General features: G+C 37.6%; 1 protein-coding gene across 1 annotated transcript in view; it reads left to right on the forward strand.

The window, feature by feature from the left end:
• The window catches only part of HMCN1 (hemicentin 1), a 454,750-nt gene that overhangs the window by 39,571 nt on the left and 397,404 nt on the right, over nucleotides 1-17,775 (forward strand). The window lies entirely within an intron of this gene.

Raw genomic sequence — 17,775 nt, forward strand, 5'->3', positions numbered from 1 at the left:
TGAGATGGAGTCTTGCTCTGTTGCCAGGCCAGAGTGCAATGGTGCAATCTCGGCTCACTGTCACCTCTACCTCCTGGCTTCAAGCGATTCTCCTGCCTCAGTCTCCTGAGTAGCTGGGACTACAGGTGTGCGCCACCACACCCAGCTAATTTTTGTATTTTTAGTAGAGTCAGGGTTTTACCATGTTGGCAAGAATGGTCTTGATCTCTTGACCTTGTGATCCGCCCGCCTCAGCCTCCTGCTGGGATTACAAGCATGAGCCACTGTGCCTGGTACACTGTGCTTTCTTTACATTTTATTTAAGTTAGACGTAGGCAGTTCTATTATCCTTCAATTGGTTGTGATATGGTCTAAGTGAATTCTTGCTTCCACCCTTTTTGAGGCGTATTTGCCATGTTCTTAACTGCCTTTCCAGGACTGGGTATATTTGGGCATTCGATATGCTTTTCTTGTCCTGACTTTATGATTACAGGGGAGAGCAGAACTTGAAAGGGGTTGTGGCTGGCTATGGCAGTGGATGGACTAATCTGTTTGCCTAAAGGCCATTGAAAACAAAATGAGCTAGGGTTTCCTCCCCTAAATGGGGAACTTTCTTACTCCTTTGGGTTTCAGGTCTTCTTCCAGAGTCAAGATGAACTCCCAGAACCTTTACTGCTTTCAAAGATAATTGGCCCTAAGTATTCACTTGCCCTGATTAATCCCAGCAGCTCTTAGTTGGTGAGGGACTCTTGACTCCTTTTAGTTAGTGAGGAACAAACTGTGGATTTTGGACATGGTGTATAGTTCACAGAGGTATGGGGACTTCCATAGAGACCCTCTGTGTGTTTTTCTCTGAAGGTTTCCCATTCCCTTGGAAAATTGTGTCTTATTTTCTCTTTCATTTTTTTCTCTTTTTTTTTTGCCTCTTTATTGCTGGAAATTGAGTGGGTTGGTTTGATAGTTCTGCTTTTTCATCTTAGCTTTCTTCTTAGACAGGAAAACATGAGCTGGACAGACTTGGTGGAAATTTCTGAGCCTGTGACATACTGTCATGGTAGGGAGGACTATTTGTCCGTTGGGGATTTCTACATCTTTCCCTTGCTTTGTCTGCTTATCCTCTCAGTCTACTTCTTGTCTTTATTTATTTTGTGTCTTAAATAATTAATCATGGTATCAATTACATATTGTACCATGTACCATGTACAGATCTTAAGTGTATGTTTTGATGAATTTGACAAATGCATCTACAATGTAAGCCCAGAATGTTCCCTTTATGCCCCTTCTCTGCCAATCCTACCAACACGTAGGCAGCCATTGTTCTGATATCTGTCATGGATATGTTTGGCATATAAGTGAAATCATAGAGAATGTACTCATTTGTTCCTGACTTTTTTCACTTACTTCAATGTTTTGCATGTAACAATTTCTTTTTTAATTATTACATAATATTCCATTGTATAAATACACCATAGTTTGTTTATCTATCTTCCTGTTAATGAGCATTTTGATTGCTTCTGGCTTTGGGATTATGGACATTCTTGTACAAGTCTTTTTGGGGACATGTTTTCATTTCTCTTGGATAAATATCTGAGAATACAGTTGCTTGGAAATAGGTAGATAGGTATTGCTCAGGCTGCTTCTTTAAAATAAATTGATGACATTAGTGGAAAATTTGGGATTTTGTCCATTCACCTCTCTTCCTTACTTCTGTGGTGTATGTAGGAGTAGGATGTGTTTGAGGTAACTGTACACTTTCTAGAATCTTCACTTTCTCTTCTCTGGTGACCATTTCTTAAAAAGATAGTGACATTAAGATTGTGTCTCCTCCTTAATTTGATTGCTGTATTTTTCTTGGTCAGTTTTAATCTATTTTGTTCATTTGTTAGGCTTGTGGGAAGGAAGAGTCTGTGCTCAGTTTCAAACTGCTAATTTTCCCTGGAAGTCCAATTTATAACAGACAAAATATTGAAAATTGTTTGAATAATTCAGCACCCTTTTCTCCACCCATGTTTTATATATATTTCTCAAAGCAGCCATATGTCTTAAAATCAAATTTGGCTTCATTCTGCCATCTTGTCCCAGAACTCCAACAATTCTGTTTTGAAGCCCAAATAGGAAACATTTTTCTTCAGTGTGACAAATGTAATGTGATCCTGTTTGTGGCTGATAGCAGACTCTCTGTCTTTAAAAATCAAACATGTCATTGACATGAACAAATCCTGGGACAATTTTGGAAAATAGTCATTTTCTTTAGTGGGATATTTTCAAAACGCATGGATCATGCTGCTCGCTTAGGGGACTTTGAGTGATTTTGCTTACTCCACTTCAAAACGACATTGCCTACTGGATAGAGGTCTGTTATATAAATTGAGTGACCTGGTACCTAATCTTGTCTCCATTTACCAGCTATCACTGGCAAATCATTATTCTTTGTATGACTGAGATCCATAATCAGTAAAATACTGCGTGCATATCTCAGGGAATAGAGATTAACAAAAAGATGTCTGTAAGACATTGTGAGATATTTTAGAAGAAGAATGCGTTGTGATTTTATAACATCACAACAATGTTGTTATTTATCAGGCTCCAAGGAGGCCTCTTTTAGTTTCCAAATTGAAGGCCCAGAAATCATTTTCCCTAACATGAGGTTTTCCATGGAAATGCAGAAAACAGTGTTTGGAACTTACATTTACACAGTACATATTCTTCCATGTTCTCTCTGCATGCCCATTACTTTGTATTTAACCTTCTTGTTTTCCCATTAATGTTGATTACGCTTTTCTTCTGTCATTTATGTCTTTGCAGGGAGCTCGTTATTTGGCCAATAAGAAACCTGATTTTGTTTTAGGATGAATATATATATATAGGCAAAGGGAGGCTGGGCTTTGGATTAAAATTGGCATCTTGGCTTTGTTGCCTCATCTGGAGTTCTCTAGCATCTTGGCTTTCTTTGACTTCCTTGGAAATCTGTCCTATGGTTTAGACTGGGTCCAGCAGTTGCAATGGATCATTGTGCAGACCTTTGCTAGTTGCAAATACCCTCTTGAAAATGTATTTAACCACAGATTTCAGTCCGCAAATTATTAATGTTAAAACTATTTGAAGAAGGACACATTTCCAGATATAAAGCCACCACGAAACTTTTACATAAATCAAATATGGCAGAACCAAATTAAAACTGTTGCATTTTTCCCAGTCTCTAGGTTTTGGCATGCTAGTGGCCTAATTTCCCATCTGTGGTTAGTGTTATCATATCCTATACTATGTGTCACCCCAATGCTACATCTGCCAACATTTCATAGGGAGACTTTTTACTTCCCATACTTGTTAAAAATTACATGTACAATGACAGGACATGCTTTTTTGACTTACTTCTGTTAACATGAGATAACTTTGTTTTTCACCATTTTCTCTTTATTTTTCTCTATTTTAATGTAATTTAATAAGCTAAAATATGTTCCTTTAAATTTGAACCTATGAGGTGAATGTGTTTATATGTGTGCATTTGTGTATGTCAGAGTGAGAAAGAGAAAATTGTTTGAAGTGCTATGATTGTGTGTGTGTGTGTTTTAATGAACAATGGGCCTGAAAGGCAGACAGAAAATATATATCTTCTGGGATACCCTCTGTATCAGGAATGAGAAGAATTAGATTAAGGCTGGGGTTGGTGGTGGCAGAGAATGCCCTTTATAAGCTACTTTAAACTCCAGCTTGGCTTGGTCTTTTACTCTGGGCTGGGAGAGTGGGAATTAGCAGGCGCATGCCATACTCAATCAGAGTCTGGAGAGACTGGCAGAAGCACACCCAGTGCCCAGAGACGCCAGTTGACTGAAGCTCATGGCATACTAAGATTGCAAAATCCACACTGCCTATTGTCTGAGAGCTCATCGGGAAGTATGTTGGGAAGGAAGTCACCAGTGTGGGAACAAGGAAGAGAGAAAATCATAAAAATCCTTAGCGCTTTCATTGTCATTTTCCAGCTCCCCATCTTCCAGCAAGTCCTTAATGCTCTTTATGACTGAAAGCTTGAGGTTAACAAAATGCTGGAATCTATTTTACCTATGTGTCTCAGGGTATAAGGAGCAAATGCTGGAAATGAGAGAAGGAAGGAAACTAACATCCATTGTGTAGTTCTGTGAGGCAGTTTTATTTATTTTCCCATTTTTATGATACTTTTTTCTGTATTTCTATGTTTATTTTTACCATATTACAGATACTAAGGTAAAGCTCAGAGAGGTCAGATAACTTAAACAAGGTCAAAAATCAGGTAGGCAGTAGCTATAATTGAGGCCCAGTTGCTTAGATTCAGAATGTATGCTTGGATTAAAATATACTAAATCTTTATCTTCTACCCATCCACCCCCAAATACTGATACTCAGACAGTAGCAGGTCTGTCTAAATTAAAAATCACTTTAGCTTGCTCTCTCCTGCAGCTCATGACCCAGTAAATTAAATTACATTTATTTTAGGCTAATAATTTGGTGAATTTGAAATGTATGCTGTTATCTTCTATTTTGATTTTTGGTTTTGAAATACTTCAAGGATTATTTGAAAGTTTTGGCATTTCTCTTATGCCAATGCAACAGATACAAAGAGGACATAGCTTCATTTATGCATTTATTTAAGTGGCATTATAAAATTGTCAATTCAATACATCTATTACATATGTAAGGTGTTATGCCCAACCGTCTCCTCCTCCTTACAAAGACAGCAAGAAAACTGAGATAGTAAAAATTAATATTACATTAGAATACCTTACATTTTCTTTTTATTTTGTGGAATATGTAAAACATGTGGAATTTGAAATAGAAAAGATGTACTGTTGACAGATAAATGCAGAGATCAGCTTTTAAATAATAGACATTTTAACCTATTTATGAGGTTTGGTTGCAGTTTTGCCATGTCGTTTAAATTAGCCCCATAGCCTAGAGGGGGCTTTTACAGGAAGCCATTGTAATTTTCATCCCTTAGACACTGGCATTTTCATGAGCTGAAGTTAAGTGTCTCAAGGGATAATAGAATATCACTGAAACATTTCCTGAGCTCGCTTGAGCTGTACCTTGGTATGTCCAAGTCTGTTCTTAGAAGAACAGAGCTTTTGTTTCATTTTGTGAGGACATGAGGTTGTCCCCAAGTGCAATTTTTCTTTTTAATGGATTTTTTCTCAAGATTATATTCAGAAAAAAGAGTTTAATTTATTCAGTAAAAATGTCCCATACTGAGTTTGAAGAAATCACGGGAATTTGATTATTATTTGCCTTCTAATACCTATGTAATAAAGTAACAAATTCAAAACATTTGACTAACCCAAGGTTTTCTGAGAAATTACAAAATAAGGTAAAGCTTTATAGGCATTTTGAGATAAAGAAATAAAAACATTTAACTACCCTTGTTTTTATTAAAATTCCCAAAGACTTGTACATTATTTTTATAAAATTAAAATTCACATGTAGTATTTGTCACTACTTTTCCACCACTGAAATCTATAAAGCAATAAACAAGCAGTCATAAACAATGGTACCTTACTGAGTATTAATGTGACTTGAAAGACATCTATTTTATGTTCCTAGCTTTAGCAGTTGGGTGAATGGATTTTCTGTTAGTTAAGAGAAGGAATAAGGGTGGAAGGGAGGTGGTGTGAGGAAGTAGTGAGCTGTATGCAGCTTGTCAAGTTTCAGGTGGTTTGTGAGCACTCACTAGGAATCACAGAGACCCTGACACAAGTAGGTTCAGGGAGGTTTAACATGACATGGTGTTCACACCTCAGTATAGCTCAAGTAACACTGATGTGCCTTCTAATTACCATATTCTCACTATGATATAATGAAGAATGTTTGATTATGTTAAGTAGAAAGCATGTCACGCACATTTATCACTTTGTGATTTTATATGTCAGAAATATCATTGTAAATTTTATGCAACAAAAATACTATCATAAATTTTATCTAAATTATGCCACAGATGCCACAGATTGTGGTAACAATCTGATGAATGACATATGACATATGAATGAAGAATAATACTTTCTCTACCGCGTTTCTCAGTGAAGGCCATTTCTGTGATTTTTGTTGCTGTGATTGCATTAGATGTACCTTGTGATGATCTTTCAGTAATTCTAGTGCCTCTGCCCTAGGTGTTTTCAGAGGCAGTTTGATTATCTCTTAGATACTGTGGGCTCAGGCAAACAGCCTCTTTGCTGGTGTCAGAGATAATCTCAAAGTTTACCACTTACAGGTGCAGTCATTAACTCTATTTCCCCCCCCCATCTCTGGGCTGAAACTGCTAAGAACTATAGATGCCACCTAAATCTTTCTGTTTCAAAGAGCTTCAGTACTTGGTGTTTGTCAGATCCTACCTTCCCAGAAGATCTGTTCCTGTTCCATTCCTCCGAGACACTCTCCTTCAGTTAGTCTTGGTTGTCACTTGCAAACAGTCTGTCCTGTCATTTGTGAAACACACAGACACACACCCTACTTACCACAAAGATATAGTGTCCTGACCAAACCAAAACTAGTGAGATCAAAAACTTGCTGCTACAACTAACAAGCCCTTCAAACTACTTTAAAATATGCATGCTTTCATTGTCAAATTTGTTGAAAGCACACATTTAACCTATTCGAAATTTCCACTTCCTAATCAACCCTTCCTGTATTCCTTGTAATAAAGCTACTATTCTCCAACTGTTGCCAACAACATGCTTGTTGCCAAAGCATACAGTGATTTTGTCAGTCTCATTTTTCTTCTCTTTTCCATAGACTGTGATGCTACCACTGCTCTGTTCTTTCTAAAACATTGTCTTTTATGCTTGGTTTTCATACCACTGCTTTATCCTGACTAACAGAAGGAACAGGGCTTTGAGGTGAGACAGACACAGTTGTGACTCTTACTATCCGCATATGGGCACCTTATTTAACTGCTGGGCCTCCAGATCATGAGGCACCAAAGGAAAAGTGGAGAGGAGAGATGTTTGCTGTCACATCGCCTAGAGCACTGTTTTTCAATGGGGCCTTGTTGGCATTTTGGGAGGAAAAATTTTTCCTTAGGAAGGACTCCTTAGGAAGCATTGCAGGATGTCTGGCATCCCTGGCCTCCAGGCACTAACTGCTGATTACATCCCCCATTATGCCAACCACAAATGCCCCACACATTCTCCAATGTTCTCTCCAGAGTGATACTGCCCTGGGTTGAGAGGAAATTGGACGTTATGATTAACTTTTTCTTCCAAGAGTCCTTAGCGTGACATATAAGCCTTAACTTATTTATTTATTTGTTTGTTTATTTGTGAGAGACTAGTGGTGTATATAAGGTTCAGCATACTTTACTTCCATTACCCATGTTACAAAATGTGCACCTCCTGTATTACCCTATGTAAACTTTTCCAAACTTTTTTTTTTCTTCACTTCCAAGCCTCTAACTTTATTGATATGGAACTGTTGTACCTAAAACGTTCCTAGTCATACTTTGGATTCAGCTTAGAGTTAAATTTGTAGACACCTAGGTGTCAGAGCTTCCTACTGTGAGCTCCCTTACTACCTACATTTCACATTGAAATGCACAGCTCATTTTCATGTTTATCTTTCTCAGTACACTTGAGAACAGAGATAACTAGTTTGTTCATGCCTATTACAGTGTCTGGTACATAGTAGGCCCTGAATAAATATTTGCTGTTATGTGAATAAAATAAACTGGAAGGAAAGTATGGTAAGATTCAGAAATATTTTTAGGTTGAAAGGAAGTAGAAAAGTTTGTGTTAAGTGACCATGAACATTGTAGACTGATGTGGGTTACACTGAAAACTAAATTATTCTACTTACCTAAAAAATTTGGCTGGTCATGGCGGCTCACACTTGTAATCCCAGCACTTTGGGAGGATGAGGCGGGCGGATCACTTGAGGCCAGGAGTTTGAGACCAGCCTGACCAACATGGTGAAACCCCGTCTCTACTAAAAATATTAAAAAATCAGCTGGGTGTGGTGGCAGGCTTCTGTGGTCCCAGCTACTCAGGAGGCTGAGGCAGGAGAATCACTTGAACCCAGGAGGCAGAGGTTGCAGTGAGCCGAGATTGTGCCACTGCATTCCAGCCTGGGCAACAGAGCTACTCTGTTTAAAAAATAAACAAACAAACAAACAAACAAACAGGAGTACTCAGGAAGATTAAATTAGTCATTATTTCTTTATATATTCAAAAATTGAGTGATATAATTTTTAATACCTTATAAATGTGCAGGATAATCTTAAATAGCTTAAGCAAACCCATATAAATTCTGAGCTTGCAATAAGTGTCATTTGCTCCAGGATATGCTTCACCAGGTGTAGTCCACCAGAAAATTGAAAGTACCGGTGGGTAGATGGATTAATTTAATTAACATTCATCAAATGCCTACTATCTTCCAGGCAATGAAGGTAGAGAGATAAATGAGACAATAAATCTTGCCCTCAAGAAACTCACCGTCTGGAAAAGGAAAAAGATATGAATAATAACTATAATAAGCATTCAAAAGAATATAGAGGTCATTTTAGAAGGATAACTCTGAAGGTAGTATGGTGATAAGATTGGTTATCTTACCTTGTAAGGGGCCATCACCATGCTAGTAACAACAATTATTTGTACTTGAATGGACCACATAGCATTCTTCAATTTTCTAGCCACAAACTGTATTCCCAATCACAGACTTATGGTAAGTGAAATATAAAGTTTTAATGGACTGAAATAAATCATTCACAACTACAAAGAAAACGTTCAAAGCATCCTGCTAGTTTTTATTGGTGGCTTAGTCCTGTTATCTTTTTAGTAGAAAATAGTTTTCCCAGAATGTCCAGGACAGGATCTGTTTGAATTAATCATGTGTTTGGTATTTAAATGTCTTAGCTCCAAAAAGACACAATGTCAAAAAATAAATTTGACCTATTCAGCCCCAGAATCTTCTTTGTGCATTTTTTAAAAAAAATAAAAATAAAAATTTAAAATTCATTATATGGATTAAGGAATAACATTTATCATATATGATTTTTCATAGTTAAAGCTCTGAAAGTGAATATTACCTACTAAGATATAGAAATGACAGAACGGTTCCTACTGAGGAGTTTCCAGTTAGCTCACAATCACTTCTTGGCCTCCTTGTGACTGTACCTCACATTTGTATTTCACGGTTGAGGCTGCTGTGATGTCACCTACCAATTACTAGTAGGTCTACAATCACCCCCCCATATTACAGCAAACTATGCCAAAATTATTTAAGTTAAGGAATTCTAAAAATGGGTGATTATTAATATATTGTTTTATAACAATTTTAAAATTGTGATTAGTAATGCAATTTTATAGCAATGCTTTCAGCCTCTGTCTAGTGTATAAGAGGAGGCATCATTTCATTGGAAAAACAACTTATAGACAGTTACAGTTTCAACACCTTTTTTTTTGGTTTTGTGTAGATACATTTAGGTTGCTACAGTTGAAGTTAATTCTAGCGTGCCTCTGATAGATTTTACAGTTCTTGATATAGTGGTACTATATTAGTTTTCTACTATTGCTATAATAAATTACCACAAATTTAGAGGCTTTAAATAATACTAACTTATTATCTTACAGTTCTAAAGCACAGAAGGTCAAATATCAAAGTACCAACAAGGATGCTTACCTTCTGGAGGCTGGAGGGGTGAATCCATGTCCTTGCCTTTTCCAGCTTTCAGATGTCACTTGCATTCCTTGGTTTGTGCTTCCTTCCTTGCTTCATGCTGGCTTTCTGCTGCTATTGTTAAGTCTTCTCTGACTCGACCTTCTTGCCTCCCTCTTGTAAGGTCTCTTGTGATGACTTTGATCCCACTGAAATAATCCAGGATAATCTCCTCATCTCAAGATCCTTAATTTAATCATATTGGCAAAGTCCCTTTTGCCATATAAAGTTACATATTCATAGGTTCCGGGGGTTAGGATGTAGACATCTTTGGGAGGCCATTATTCTGCCTATCATAATTATCTTAATATAGAAGTGTCTAAATTGTTGAGTTGTTTTAACTAACATTTTAAATGCTGATTAAAGTCAAAAGACAATTAATGTCAAATATTTAAATTCGTGATTTTTTAAAACAGGAGATGGGGAGGCATTTAAAGAGTCATTCAGGGTTTTCAGGGGGCATTTTTCAAATAATATATGCTTCCAGGGAGATTCTGATATACTTCCTTTAGAGGTAAAAGTTGCACTGTTCAGTTGAGAATACTGGAATGCCATATGCAGATGAACTATATGAAGACCTAAAAAACAACTCACAGTTCAGAACCAGTGAGTTGAATTTTTACTAAGAACTATCAGAAAGTTGAGGGATTAACTGGATTTAGATATGTTATACCCATGTATTCCAAATGCTAATAATTTCTGACTTTAATGGCATTAATTTTTCACTGCCAGTGCTGTTACTTGATTTCTGGAAAACTTCTTGATAAGTAGACAACTCTGGGAAATGTTATGATTTGTTTCAATTATCCAGTGTTTTATCTCTATTTGATAGATTCTTTTGCCATTTTGGTTTTCATCTTCTAAAAGGAAAAAAAAAAAAAACTTTTAAAAAATCTTGTTGAAAATAGCAAGAACATCCTAACAAGTCTGTAACACAGCTACATTCTCAAGCCCCAATTATGAATTTAGCTAAGTTTTATTGAATGTGTATGCTATGTTTGTATTTGTCAGGGTTCTCTAGAGGGACAGAACTAAGAGGATATATTATATATATATACGTGTGTGTGTGTTATATATATAAATATATATGGAAGTTTATTAAGGAGTATTAACTCACATGATCACAAGATCTCACAAATAGGCCATCTGCAGGCTGAGGAGCAAGGAAACCAGTCTGAGTCCCAAAGCTGAAGAACTTGGAGTCCAAAAGAGAAAAAAAAAAGAAAAAAAAAAAAAAAGAGAACTTGGAGTTTGAAGTTTAAGGGCAGGAAGCATCCAGCATGGGAGAAAGATGTAGGCTGGGAGGCTAAGCCAGTTTAGTCTTTACACTTTTTTTTTTTTTTTTTTTGCCTGCTTTATATTCTAGCTTGGCTGGCAGCTGATTAGGTGGTACCCACCCAGATTAAGAATGGGTCTGCCTGGTCTGCCTTTCCCAGCCCACTGACTCAGACCTTAATATCCTTTGGTAACATCCTCACAGACACACCCATGATCAATACTTTGCATCCTTCAATCCAATCAAGTTGACATTCAGTATTAACCATCACAACATTGATTTTAAAAAACTGTTGTGATAATATTGCCAAAATATGACTTTTATAAAGAAAATGAAAGTAGTGCCACTATATTTGTAAATTCTCTGTATATTTGGAGTAGAAATTTTTAGATTAGAACCTCAACTTTTGGAATATTTATATCAGTTCTGGAATCGTTTACTTTCCCAGTTAGGGTCCACTGTCTATTTCTGGGAGCAGTTAGAAGTCTTGGTTTTCCATTGAAGGAACTATGTACGTATATGTTGCATTAGGAAGAAGTAAAAGTACCTAAATAAGTGAACTACACACTGGCTTTCACAAAAATTATTCTACAACTGAGTGTCTAATAGTAGAGTTTTAAAGGTAGAGTGGTCACAGTTGAGCTTGTGAAATTTCTTTCCCATAGTAATTGGCCACTAGCTGACAGAAGCTACAGTGCCTTTGATTTACTTGTAACTTTCTGTTGCCAACCCAAATATTTCAGTTTCCTAACTGTCCAAGAAATGTACATTTTTATCTTTTTACTTCATATAATCATTGAGTCCCAAAAAAATAGTCATTTTAAATTCTCTTCCCAAGAGAAACCTTTTTTTCCCAAGAGCTGCATGTTGAGTTGGTTGTATTACAAATCATCAATTTCTGACTGTTGAAATGGCACACAAAATTTGGTGCCCTCATGCCAAGGACGCAACCCAAGAAATCGTGATGAGTGTTTGGGTGCCAAATTCTACTTTACTACTTCTCATAGGAATGTCCTGAGTGTGGGGATGTTTTCTGATTGTTTTAAGTTCTCAGAAAAAGACATGACCTCTGTTTACATTGGTAGGTCATAAAGAGGAGCACGTCTAGGATATTAAAAAGACTTTTCTCACCTCCAGAATGCTAGAAAGCAGCAGCTTAAAGAATCAGGGTCTGGGGATTTCCCTTTTAAATTGCAACACTGATTTCTTCCTCTTAATGGATTTTAATAAGATATACTAAGTAATTTCAATGATGAAGGCCAAGGATCTTGTCCTTCTTGTTCACTGTTATGTCACAAGGTCTAACACATACTACATAGCAGATACATGCTAAAAGTTTGTTGATCGATGAAATGAATAACCTTATGGTGCCTGCCATAGCTATGCTACCTTATCATTTTTTAAATTTTATTTTACAGATTTAGGGGGTAAAGTGAAGTTTTGTTAACATGGATGTATAATGTAGTGATAAAGCCTGGGCTATTAGTGTAACCATCATCCTTTTTTTTTTTTTTTTTTTTTTTGAGTCGGAGTCTCGCTCTGTCGCCCAGGCTGGAGTGCAGTGGCCGGATCTCAGCTCACTGCAAGCTCCGCCTCCCGGATTTACGCCATTCTCCTGCCTCAGCCTCCCGAGTAGCTGGGACTACAGGCGCCCGCCACCTCGCCCAGCTAGTTTTTTGTATTTTTTAGTAGAGACGGGGTTTCACTGTGTTAGCCAGGATGGTCTCGATCTCCTGACCTCGTGATCCGCCCGTCTCGGCCTCCCAAAGTGCTGGGATTACAGGCTTGAGCCACTGCGCCAGGCCGTAACCATCATCTTAATAGTGTATATCAGTGGTCCTCAAACTTTTTGGCACCAGGGACCGGTTTTGTGGAAGACAGTTTTTCCATGGACAGTGGAAGGATGTGGTTTGAGGATGAAACTGTTCTACCTCAGAACACTGGGTATTAGTTAGATTCTCATAAGGAGTGCTTACCTCCTGCTGTGTGGCCCAGTTCCTAAGAGGCCACAGACTGGTATGGGTCCACAGTCTGGGGGTTGAGGACCCCTGGTGTACATTGTGCCCATTAGGTATTTTCTCATCCCTTACCCCTGTTCCACCTTCCCACCTTTCTCAGTCTCCACTATCTATTATTCTACTCTTTATGTCCATGTGAACATATTATTTAGCTTCCTCTTATAAATGAGAATCTGACTTTCTGAGTTATTTCACTTATGATAAGGGCCTCCAGTTCCATCTATGTTGCCACAAAAGACATAATTTAATTCTTCTTTTATGGCTGTGTCGTGTATGTGTGTGTGTGTGTATACACTCACATATATACACTTCACACATACATATGTACACATACTGCATTTTCTTTAGTCAACTATTGATGTACAATTAAGTTGATTCCATATCTTTCCTATTGAGAATAGTGCTGCAATAAACATGAGTGCAGATACCCTTTTGATATAATGATCCTTTTCCTTTGGGAAGGTACCCAGAAGTGGGATTGCAGGATCAAATGGTAGATCTATTATTAGTTCTTTGAGAAATCTCCATACTCTTTTCTATAGATGTTGTACGACTTTACATTTCCACCAGTAGTGTATACATGTTTCCTTTTCTCTGTCTCCTCGACAACATCTGTTATTTGTTGACTTTTTAATAATAATCATTCTTACTGGTGTAAGATGGTATCTCATTGTGGTTTTAATTTGCATTTCTCTGATGGTTGGTGATGTTAAGCTTCTTTTCATGTTTGTTGGCCATTTGTATGTCTTCATTTGCAAAATATCTGTTCGTGTCCTTTGCCCATTTTTGTTAATGGGGTTGTTTTTTTCTTGTTGAGTTGTTTGAATTCCTTATATGTTCTGGTTATTAGTCCTTTGTCAGATGCATACTTTGCAAATATTTTCTTCCATTTTAAAAGTTGTCTTTTTTTGTTTTTCGGTTTGTTTTGAGACTGGGTCTTGCTCTGTTGCCCAGGATATAGTGCAGTGGCACAACTCTCAGATCATTGCAACCTCCAACTTCTGGGCTTAAGCACTTTCTGCTTCAGCTTTCTGATTAGCTGGGACAGGTGTGTGCTACCACATCTGGCTAATTAAAAAAATTTTTTTTTTTTGTAGAGATACAGTCTCACTATATTGACCAGGCTGGTCTTGAACTCCTGGCCTCAAGCAGTCCTCCTACCTTGGCCTCCCAAAGTGCTGAGATTTAAAGCTAATATTGATATGTAAGGTTTTGTTCCTGTCATAATGTTAATTGTTACCTAGTTGCTTTATAGTCTCATTTACGTAATTGCTTTATAAGACTTGTTTTATACTTTTATTTTATTTTATTTTTAAATAATGGTGGGTATTGACCTTTAATTTCAATGTTTAGATCTTTTTTGTGCATTTCTTCTAGGACCAGTCTGGTGGTGATGAGTTTCTTTGGCATTTACTTGTCTGGGAAAGGCTTTATTTCCCCTTCATTTGTGAAGCCTAGTTTAGCAGGATACAACATTCATGGCTGACAGTGTTTTTTATTTAAGAATTTTGGAAATAAGACCCTAATCTCTTCTACCTCATAAAGTGTCTGCTTAGAGGTCCAGGCTAGTCTGATAGGGTTTCCTTTATAGGCAATTAGATGCTTTTCTTTTGCTGACTTTAGGCTGATGACTATATGTCTTGCTCAAGTACTTCTTTCAATGTATTTTCCTGAAGTTCTTTAACCTCTTAGATCTGGGTGTCTAAATCTCTAGTAAGACTTGGGAAGTTTTCATGAACTCTTTTCTCAGATATTTATTACAAACTCTTTACTGTTTTCTTCTCCCTCAGGAATACCTCTGACTCCTAGATTTGAACATTTTACCTAATCCTATGCCACTTGAAGTCTTTGTTCATTTTAACAAATTCTTTTTCTCTTTATATTTGTTTGGGTTAATTCAAAAGACCTGCCTTCAGGCTCTGAGATTCGTTAGTGTGGTCCTTTGGGCTGTTGTAACACTTTTTCATGCTTTCAGAATTGTTTCTGCTTGTTCTAGTCTATTGTTAAAACTTTCAACTGTATTTTGTATTTCCTTCAATGAATTTTTTGTTTCTAGAAGTTCTGGGGTTTTAAATATATCTATCTATCTCCTTGGTATATTTTTCCTTCATGTTCTAAATTGTTATTTTGATTCCTTTGTGTTGGTTTTCAACTTTCTCTTGGATCTCATTGAGCTTTTTGAAAATCAACAGTTTGAATTCTTTATCCGATATTACAAGAATTTCATTTTGAATACGATCTACTACCAGAGAGTTAGTGTGGTCCTTTGGGCTGTTGTAACACTTTTTCATACTTTCAGAATTGTTTCTTTGATTCCTTATCATCTGCTTATACTGTTTCTTATTTTGGAATTTAATTTCATTTGGATAAAACTTTTTTCTCCCTTTTTAGGATATGACTATAATACATGTTGTTCAGGGTCTGTTGGCTTTGGTTCTAAGGGTGCTTTTGGTGGCAAAGTATCTGTATAAGTTCCTTGGTTATAGATAGCTTCAGTGTGGTCACTTTCTTCAAATGCTGGTTGTAGTTGGGATATACTCAGCATGTGTGCAGGCTCATAGTCTCCTGCAGAGCTGGGTTGGTGGAAGTCTGAAGGAGCTTATCTTGTTCCCAAGTGCTATGCATTTGTGTCAGCAGATTTTGTATGGAGTTGTGCACGTTAACCTCCAGGCCAATAGAGGAGGAAACTCTCTGACCTTGGGCAGTGGGCTGGTCTGTGGGACGCCCAATGGCTTGGACTCCACTCTTAGCCCCAGAGTGGGGGTGAAGTTAGTTGGAGCTGGACTAGGAAGGCTTGCCTTCAGATCTCCCAATAGCAGACACAAGGACCAGCCCTGATCGTGGCGGGAGTGGGGGCAAAAGTGCAGGAGTGGTGTAGACTCTATGATTTCCTAAGTTATGAATACCCTTGGTGTGGTAGCTTTCTTAAATGCCTGTTGTAGTGGCAGGTAGGTCAGTGAGCTCAGGGCCTGCTGAGTAGCTGGGGTGTTTAGGGGCATGCTGGTAGCTGAGGTTGCACAAAACTTGTCTCCCACCCAAGCACCAAGCAATTGTGCCAGTAGATGTTATAAGGGGCTGTGCAGGTGACCTCCAGGCCAGTAGGCAGCTCTTACAAGAGAGGCAGCTGTGGTAGTGCAATGGGGTTTGTGCTTGACCTTTATTAACCAGAAATACTAAGATGTCTCAGGTGGTGGGTGGGGCTATGGAACTCCCAGGAGTCCCTGTCCCATGTTCTACCACTGAGGTGGGTATCAGGGGCAAAGCTGGATAAGGTTGGGTTGGGCACGCCATATGCAGATTCCCCAGTGATGGGTACAAGTACCAGCCCAGATGGGGTCAAAAGGCAGTTCTCAGGCTGCTGGGGCAATGTTTTAGGGGAGCGGCAAAGGTGCCTCTACCATGCCAAATTGCCCACATGGAGAAAGAGGGGCGGCCCAGGCTCCACAGCTTACAAGGTGATAGCGGGACCCATTTAGCTCCCGTGCACTTGATCGTGGTGTCTCTCACCTATCATTTGCTGTTGTCCAGAAGTTTATCCTAGCTCCAGCAATCTCAGGCAAGCAAGCTGCATTGCCTCCCTCTTTGCTTTCAGTGCTTCCGTTTACTTCTCTGTTGGATTCCAGTGTTCTCCCTGAGATGATCTAATTGAAGTGTGTGTGAATATCTACTCACTATTTTGGTTCCTCTCTGTGGAAGAGGTGTGTGCTAGCTGCATCTAGTCAGTCATCTCAAACCCCTTCATCATGATCATCTTATTTTAACTACATGTTGGAAATCATCCAGTCATCTGTTTACTCTTTAGCATTTCCAAGCTATAATTTCCCCCTCTGTAAATGTGACTAATAATATTTTATATAATGTTTTATTTTACAGATTGTTTTGAAGATTAGTGATAAGCACCTAATACATAGGAAACACTTATTAAATGGTAGGAAAATTATAAATAATTATAAATGGAACAACTTCAATTTCATGTTTAACTTGTTTTGCAAGTGAATTAGATCTTTCACTAAAAATATGTCTATTATTTGAATTAACCATACCCAATTCATGAATTGTCTTAGTATTTATGAACTGTTATGCCAAAGAGAAAATAAGTGCACCTACTATAGAAAAAATATTTGGCCATCTATGAAACATGAATATCTGATAGCATTTCTTCTATCTTATATTTGTGGAAAATAGAAGTATTTAAAAATATGTGTCAGCTAAGAAAGTAAACCGCTGTTTTTAATAATTTTCTTAAAGAAGTGTTTATACTCTTCTTGGGTCACTACTCTGATCTTGGCAGCTTTTAAAAAGTTGTACAAAGCAAAAGATGAGATGTTTTGGATACATCTAAAAACAAAACAAAACTATGACAGTGAACAAGCGCAGTGCCACAACACCTGATATAATGCCTGTACACAAGAGATGCTTCATTTGTTTTCAGTTAAATTGAGTAGAAAAACAAATTACCTCCTGAAATAAAAAAATTATATAATGCTACTATGAAAGACTTGCATAGTTAAGGTTTGGTCAGTAATTCAGATTTATTTTGTTAGTGATGAGTGCCGAAACAGAAAGAAGTCAGTGGTAAGATATTATCACTTGTGTGCTAAGAAAAGTAAGTGCTCTGGGAAGAAAATCACAGCTCAAATGATTAGATCCATCCTTCTTCCATTTATTTCATGAGATATCCAACAACCACAAGTTGTTCTAATGGTTCAGGGCTCTAGGTTTCTAGTTTGGTCATTTGCTCCTTTATTCAACAAATACTGAGCTTCTGCAACGTGCTAGGCACTCACTTGGCCCTGAGGTGGTTGAAAAGCAAAACCATATGAAGTCCCT

The sequence above is a fragment of the Piliocolobus tephrosceles genome, chromosome 1 (genome assembly GCF_002776525.5).
Source record: "Piliocolobus tephrosceles isolate RC106 chromosome 1, ASM277652v3, whole genome shotgun sequence".
Classification (NCBI taxonomy): domain Eukaryota; kingdom Metazoa; phylum Chordata; class Mammalia; order Primates; family Cercopithecidae; genus Piliocolobus; species Piliocolobus tephrosceles.